The following is a 6,000-nucleotide window of genomic DNA, read 5'->3' as shown; positions in this document are numbered from 1 at the left end:
TTTCTTATGATTCCAAAGAGGTTGTTGATTAGTTTGTAAAAAGGAAGACTGTTGAAAAAAATGCATACAAATTGTAAAGCTTGACACTGTTTAGCTACGAACAAAAAAGAATTCCTTTACTGTGTGTGATTCATTAATATCAACATCAAGGTTCAGTAAGATTTGAGGATATCCAGAATTGAGTTGTTTTCTTAAAATCATCATTCAAATGTAGCCAATGACGCTATAAATACATAGCCATAGCGGTAATTGGACAACAAACACTGCTGGTCCAAATGATCGCAGCGTGCCACGACAGTTGTGTTGATTATAGTCGTCGTATTAATCGAATCTAATAACTGTCAGCCGCGAGTGAAAAGGTGATGAAAGCGAAAGTTATTATTGCCTTTCGTACGATTGATATCAATTAGCCTTGCAAAGCAGGTACTACGCACCGGGTTGGATTTGTAGGTGCAATTCGAGTTTTTAATAAGTGGTTCTTTTAATTGGATATATACGTTTGAATACGTGCTTAGAAAGCAGGTGGCGTGCATATAAATTACGGAACCATGACGGTAGGCTGGCTTGTTGTTAGGTATTATCAGTGTGGCTAATGCTGAATGTTGACTTTCTATCACTGCAGAACACCGTTTCTAGACAGCAAATCCTTGAATGGTGGGAGAAACCAAGTGTTCTCTATGCGTAAGTAGCATTCTGTAATCTCAGCTAAACACCGATAGTAAACTATTGTCGTCTAAAATGACAGATGGGCAATCATAAATCGTATAAGGTTAACTTGTTAGTTAGGGTCTTTAAAGGTACTGTCATAGTCAAGAAACCGTGAATAGGCTAAATACACATCAGTAGGAGTTTCTTTTTCTCAAGTAAGCATAACAGTTTTGACTTTGAATTGCATAAATTACAATTAGACCAACAGTACTATTCTAATATGGAAATTTAAGTCGATTAACTACAGTGGAGCCTGTCAAATAATTAGTAATATAACTTCATAATACATAAACATTTATAAATGGTGTACCACTAAAAATAACCAATATTGTAATAAGCAACATTCCTTGAGTGGTCGTGAAAAAGTCGGTTTTGTTTTCTGTGTGCTAAAAAGAAAACAAACGCTGTCTAGTAAATTATCGAGGAATAACTTCACTCTCCGCACGGGATCAATGTTGTTTGAAATTCTAGTCGGGAATCGGTCAGTCCTACAACGCGAGTTTAAGTCATACGTCATAATGTGGAAACAGTATGGTTTCTAATCTGGTAGATCCACAACCACAAACTTGTTTCAGTTTACATCTCATTACATTTAAAATACGGAAAGTGGCATGTAAGTGGACACTATCTATACTGACTTAAAAGCTGCGTTTGATCGTGTCGATCACCTTATGTTTTTGGCTAAATTTGAACGACTTGGTGCTTCATTAAATATTGCTGTGTGGCTGAAATTTCATCTCTTGGCAGTTCGCTTTTTATCAAATTGAATCAAACATCTTCGCTAGTTTGTCTGGTGTTACTCAAGGATGTAACTATGTGGACCGCTGCTGTTTTCTCCATTTTTTAATGACATCTGCTTTGGTTTTAAATTCATTTAGGTATGTTGATAATGTGAAACTATTTCTTGTCGTACAAACTATGTTTGGACTGCATTGATATACAACGGTTGTTGGACACTTTCTTTAACTGGTGCTAGTACTATCTACTGACTATTAGTGTGTCAAAATGTTTTGTGATTTCTTTCATACGTAAGAAAAATATAATATTACTAGTAGAGCCCGAATCTTACGATCCGGAAAATATAAATGTCTGTTCAGAATTCCGAAAACTGCGTATACATTCCATTGGCTATTGTTTGCGAAGATGTTTAATCTTTGTATTAGTTCTTTGAGTTCTTATATTGCATAATATAGCTCTAAGATGTTGTACATAAAAGAGTCATAGCCAGAAACTGAAATAAATAGTTTTTATGGTCGTATTGGATTTTATTTAACTGAATAAAAACTTCTGGCTGTTTGCAACATTTATGTTTGCAACATTGATTACAGTAAAATGTTGCTTAGAAAGATCTTGATCGTTTGCGAGCATCAACTCATTTTTTAAAATTTTGCGACTTGGTCCGATCTAATTTATCAAGTATCAGCATCTTTGGCTCGAGCAGCACGTTCCTCACAATCATGTGGAAGATTTGTGCCGGTCTGATTTAACATCAACCATATGATATCGCGACAAGCAAGCAGTCGAGTCGAGCAGTTCAATCGTGCAGTAATGTCAAGCAGTCGAGTCGAGTAGTAAGTCGAACAAATGTGTCAAGCAGTCGAATCGAGCAGTTAAGTCGAGTAGTCCACTCGAGCAGTAAAATCGAGCTGTTCAGTCCAGCAGTCAAGCCGATCTGTCCAATCAAGCAGTTGAGTCGAGCAGTCAAATCGAACAGTTCAGTCGAGCAATTCAGTTAAGCAGTCCAGTCCAGCAATCAAATCGAGCAGTCTAATCGACCAGTTCAGTCGAGCAGTCTAGTCAACCAGTAGAGCAATCGAGCAGTCCAGCAGTCGACCAGTGCGGTGAGAGGTGACTGAGAATACAACCCATTGCTACGAAAGCATGACGTCCTGTCAGGGACCTGTTTTTAGTTACCGATAAGCCTCTTATGACGTCCTGTCAGAGACCTGGTTTTCGGTACAGACATAACCTCGGTACCTCTTATATAAATAGATGCGACTACACAGTATCTGGAGAAACACTTGAAAGAGTCTATGTAATCAAAGTCCTTGGAGTATAACAAAAACGTCGGCTTTAACATGAGAATAAATTTTCAGAGAATTCACTGACTTTTGCTAGCGTTCGATATACGGTTCACTTGGTCACCTTATTTTCCTTCGCTACGCCTCCCACTTGAAAGCCCTATTATTTCTCTTTACCGTGTCGTTTGTTATTTGTTTCATCGCAAATTTAGGAAATATCACATGATATAGATGTCAGGGTTTGCTAAAAATAAACTTTATTGAAACTTTGTTGCCTCTTGGTCCACGGGGCGACCAGTGTTTCGAAGTTAAAAGTGTAATTCTTATTTTTTAACCATCTGCATCCCATCTAGTATCAAAATGTACAATATTTCTCTCCTCGTGTCGTGTCAGTTAGGGCCCTGTTTCATCAAGAAATACTCCTGGTAAAACCAAAAGGAATGTGTAGTTTCCCAAGTAAAAATTTCAGGCTGGTTAAGCGCTTTTAAAGTTGATTCTAGACAAAGATTTTGTTATTCAAAATAAAAAACTTTATTCAGCTCCTAAATTTCTAAATCGGGTGATAAGCAGTTGTTCGCTCAATTTATAGCGATAATGCAAAAATCCATATGAAAAAAGTAATTTAGTACTAGGACAGTTATAATAGCGTACTAACTTAAGATTACTGCGCCTCACGCCGGAAAAGTCTTTCCGTCATCAAAAGCTTTCACAGTGGGCATTTTTGTCTCACATCCGATACAAATTGCGGTTGGCTCTTCCAATTTCATTATAGAGACCCGATTTCCGTTCCACTACTCCAAAATTTGTGGCCGGTTCACCGTCACTCACGTTTCTGAATATAACTGGAGGCTTGACTGAAGTGGACTATTCCAGACTAGAAGTCAACTGTGACAGGGACTCGAATGGCGTAAAATTGGACAAATATTGAACTGCAATGAACTGGGATTGGTAATAAAATGCCATGAACTGGGACTGGGACTGGGACTGGGACTGGGACTGGGACTGGGACTGGGACTGGGACTGGGACTGGGACTGGGACTGGGACTGGGACTGGGACTGGGACTGGGACTGGGACTGGGACTGGGACTGGGACTGGGACTGGGACTGGGACTGGGACTGGGACTGGGACTGGGACTGGGACTGGGACTGGGACTGGGACTGGGACTGGGACTGGGACTGGGACTGGGACTGGGACTGGGACTGGGACTGGGACTGGGACTGGGACTGGGACTGGGACTGGGACTGGGACTGGGACTGGGACTGGGACTGGGACTGGGACTGGGACTGGGACTGGGACTGGGACTGGGACTGGGACTGGGACTGGGACTGGGACTGGGACTGGGACTGGGACTGGGACTGGGACTGGGACTGGGACTGGGACTGGGACTGGGACTGGGACTGGGACTGGGACTGGGACTGGGACTGGGACTGGGACTGGGACTGGGACTGGGACTGGGACTGGGACTGGGACTGGGACTGGGACTGGGACTGGGACTGGGACTGGGACTGGGACTGGGACTGGGACTGGGACTGGGACTGGGACTGGGACTGGGACTGGGACTGGGACTGGGACTGGGACTGGGACTGGGACTGGGACTGGGACTGGGACTGGGACTGGGACTGGGACTGGGACTGGGACTGGGACTGGGACTGGGACTGGGACTGGGACTGGGACTGGGACTGGGACTGGGACTGGGACTGGGACTGGGACTGGGACTGGGACTGGGACTGGGACTGGGACTGGGACTGGGACTGGGACTGGGACTGGGACTGGGACTGGGACTGGGACTGGGACTGGGACTGGGACTGGGACTGGGACTGGGACTGGGACTGGGACTGGGACTGGGACTGGGACTGGGACTGGGACTGGGACTGGGACTGGGACTGGGACTGGGACTGGGACTGGGACTGGGACTGGGACTGGGACTGGGACTGGGACTGGGACTGGGACTGGGACTGGGACTGGGACTGGGACTGGGACTGGGACTGGGACTGGGACTGGGACTGGGACTGGGACTGGGACTGGGACTGGGACTGGGACTGGGACTGGGACTGGGACTGGGACTGGGACTGGGACTGGGACTGGGACTGGGACTGGGACTGGGACTGGGACTGGGACTGGGACTGGGACTGGGACTGGGACTGGGACTGGGACTGGGTTTCTATAGGCACAGTGAGTTCGGTTGATACAACACACTAGAGAATTTTTTAATTTGAAGGAGCGTTTGGTGATGAAGAATGGTAGACTGGATGATATTACGGAACTTCGATGTGAGGCCAACAATATATTGTGTAGTACAATGACTAAGTGGGACTCTAAACCACACTTTTTTGGTTTGCGCCAAAATGTTTGGGGAAAGAGTGTTCGTGTTCGTGTGAAAGAGCCTTCTCGCGAGAGTCACCTCTCCGTGCCAGACGTACACGCCAGACGTGGAGGGATATCGCTCACCTAGTTAACAGCTTGCTCAGAATCCATTTAGCTATGTCAGAGAGAGCTTCCCCATGTAAGCAACCCCTCCGTCCCAGACGTAATGCAACGAACTCGGAGGGATATCGTTCAACTACATGACAGCTTACTCAGGTCGTTTCCGATATCGCAGAGCAAGCTTTTCTGTATGAGTGACCCGTCTGTCCCAGACGCAAAGCGACAGACTTGAAGGGATATTATCCGCTCAGTAGACAGCTGGCCTTGAAGTGTACTTAGAAAATTTGGATAAGGAATTTTTAATAAGGTTGAAGACGCAAATATGAATATGAAGACGCGGAGCTAATTCACACATTATAACCGAGGTTACAGTAGTAACCGAAGTTGTTACACCCAGTTGTAACTGTTGTAACTGGGACGGAGACTGGACCGCTGTAAACAGGGACTGGACAGGGATTTTGACTGGGACTGGATTGATGTGGACTGACACTGAACTGATAGGTACTGAAACAGGCATAGATACAAATTTGAAGTGCGTTTGAACTGGGACAGAAACTAAACAAAAGTGAGCTGGGACAGGAACAGATACTGGACTGAAAGTGACCGAATTAAAACTTAAATTCATATCTTAATCTTTTGCAATGTCTTAAAATGTCAAACCCAATTTTATTACCTATGTCAAATTCATTTTCTAGTGCACTACTGGGCCGAAGTTGAGGCACGTGCTCTCTATAAAATTTAATGTGTCAGAAACGCTCATGGTGGTGCCCACAGTTCGTAGTTTTTGACCTAATCGGCCGGTTTCTCGATAAGTAAATTAACTGCCATAAAAGCAGACAGTGTGCC

Source organism: Sabethes cyaneus, chromosome 3, assembly GCF_943734655.1.
Source record: "Sabethes cyaneus chromosome 3, idSabCyanKW18_F2, whole genome shotgun sequence".
Classification (NCBI taxonomy): Eukaryota; Metazoa; Arthropoda; class Insecta; order Diptera; family Culicidae; genus Sabethes; species Sabethes cyaneus.
This window is presented reverse-complemented; position numbering follows the sequence as displayed.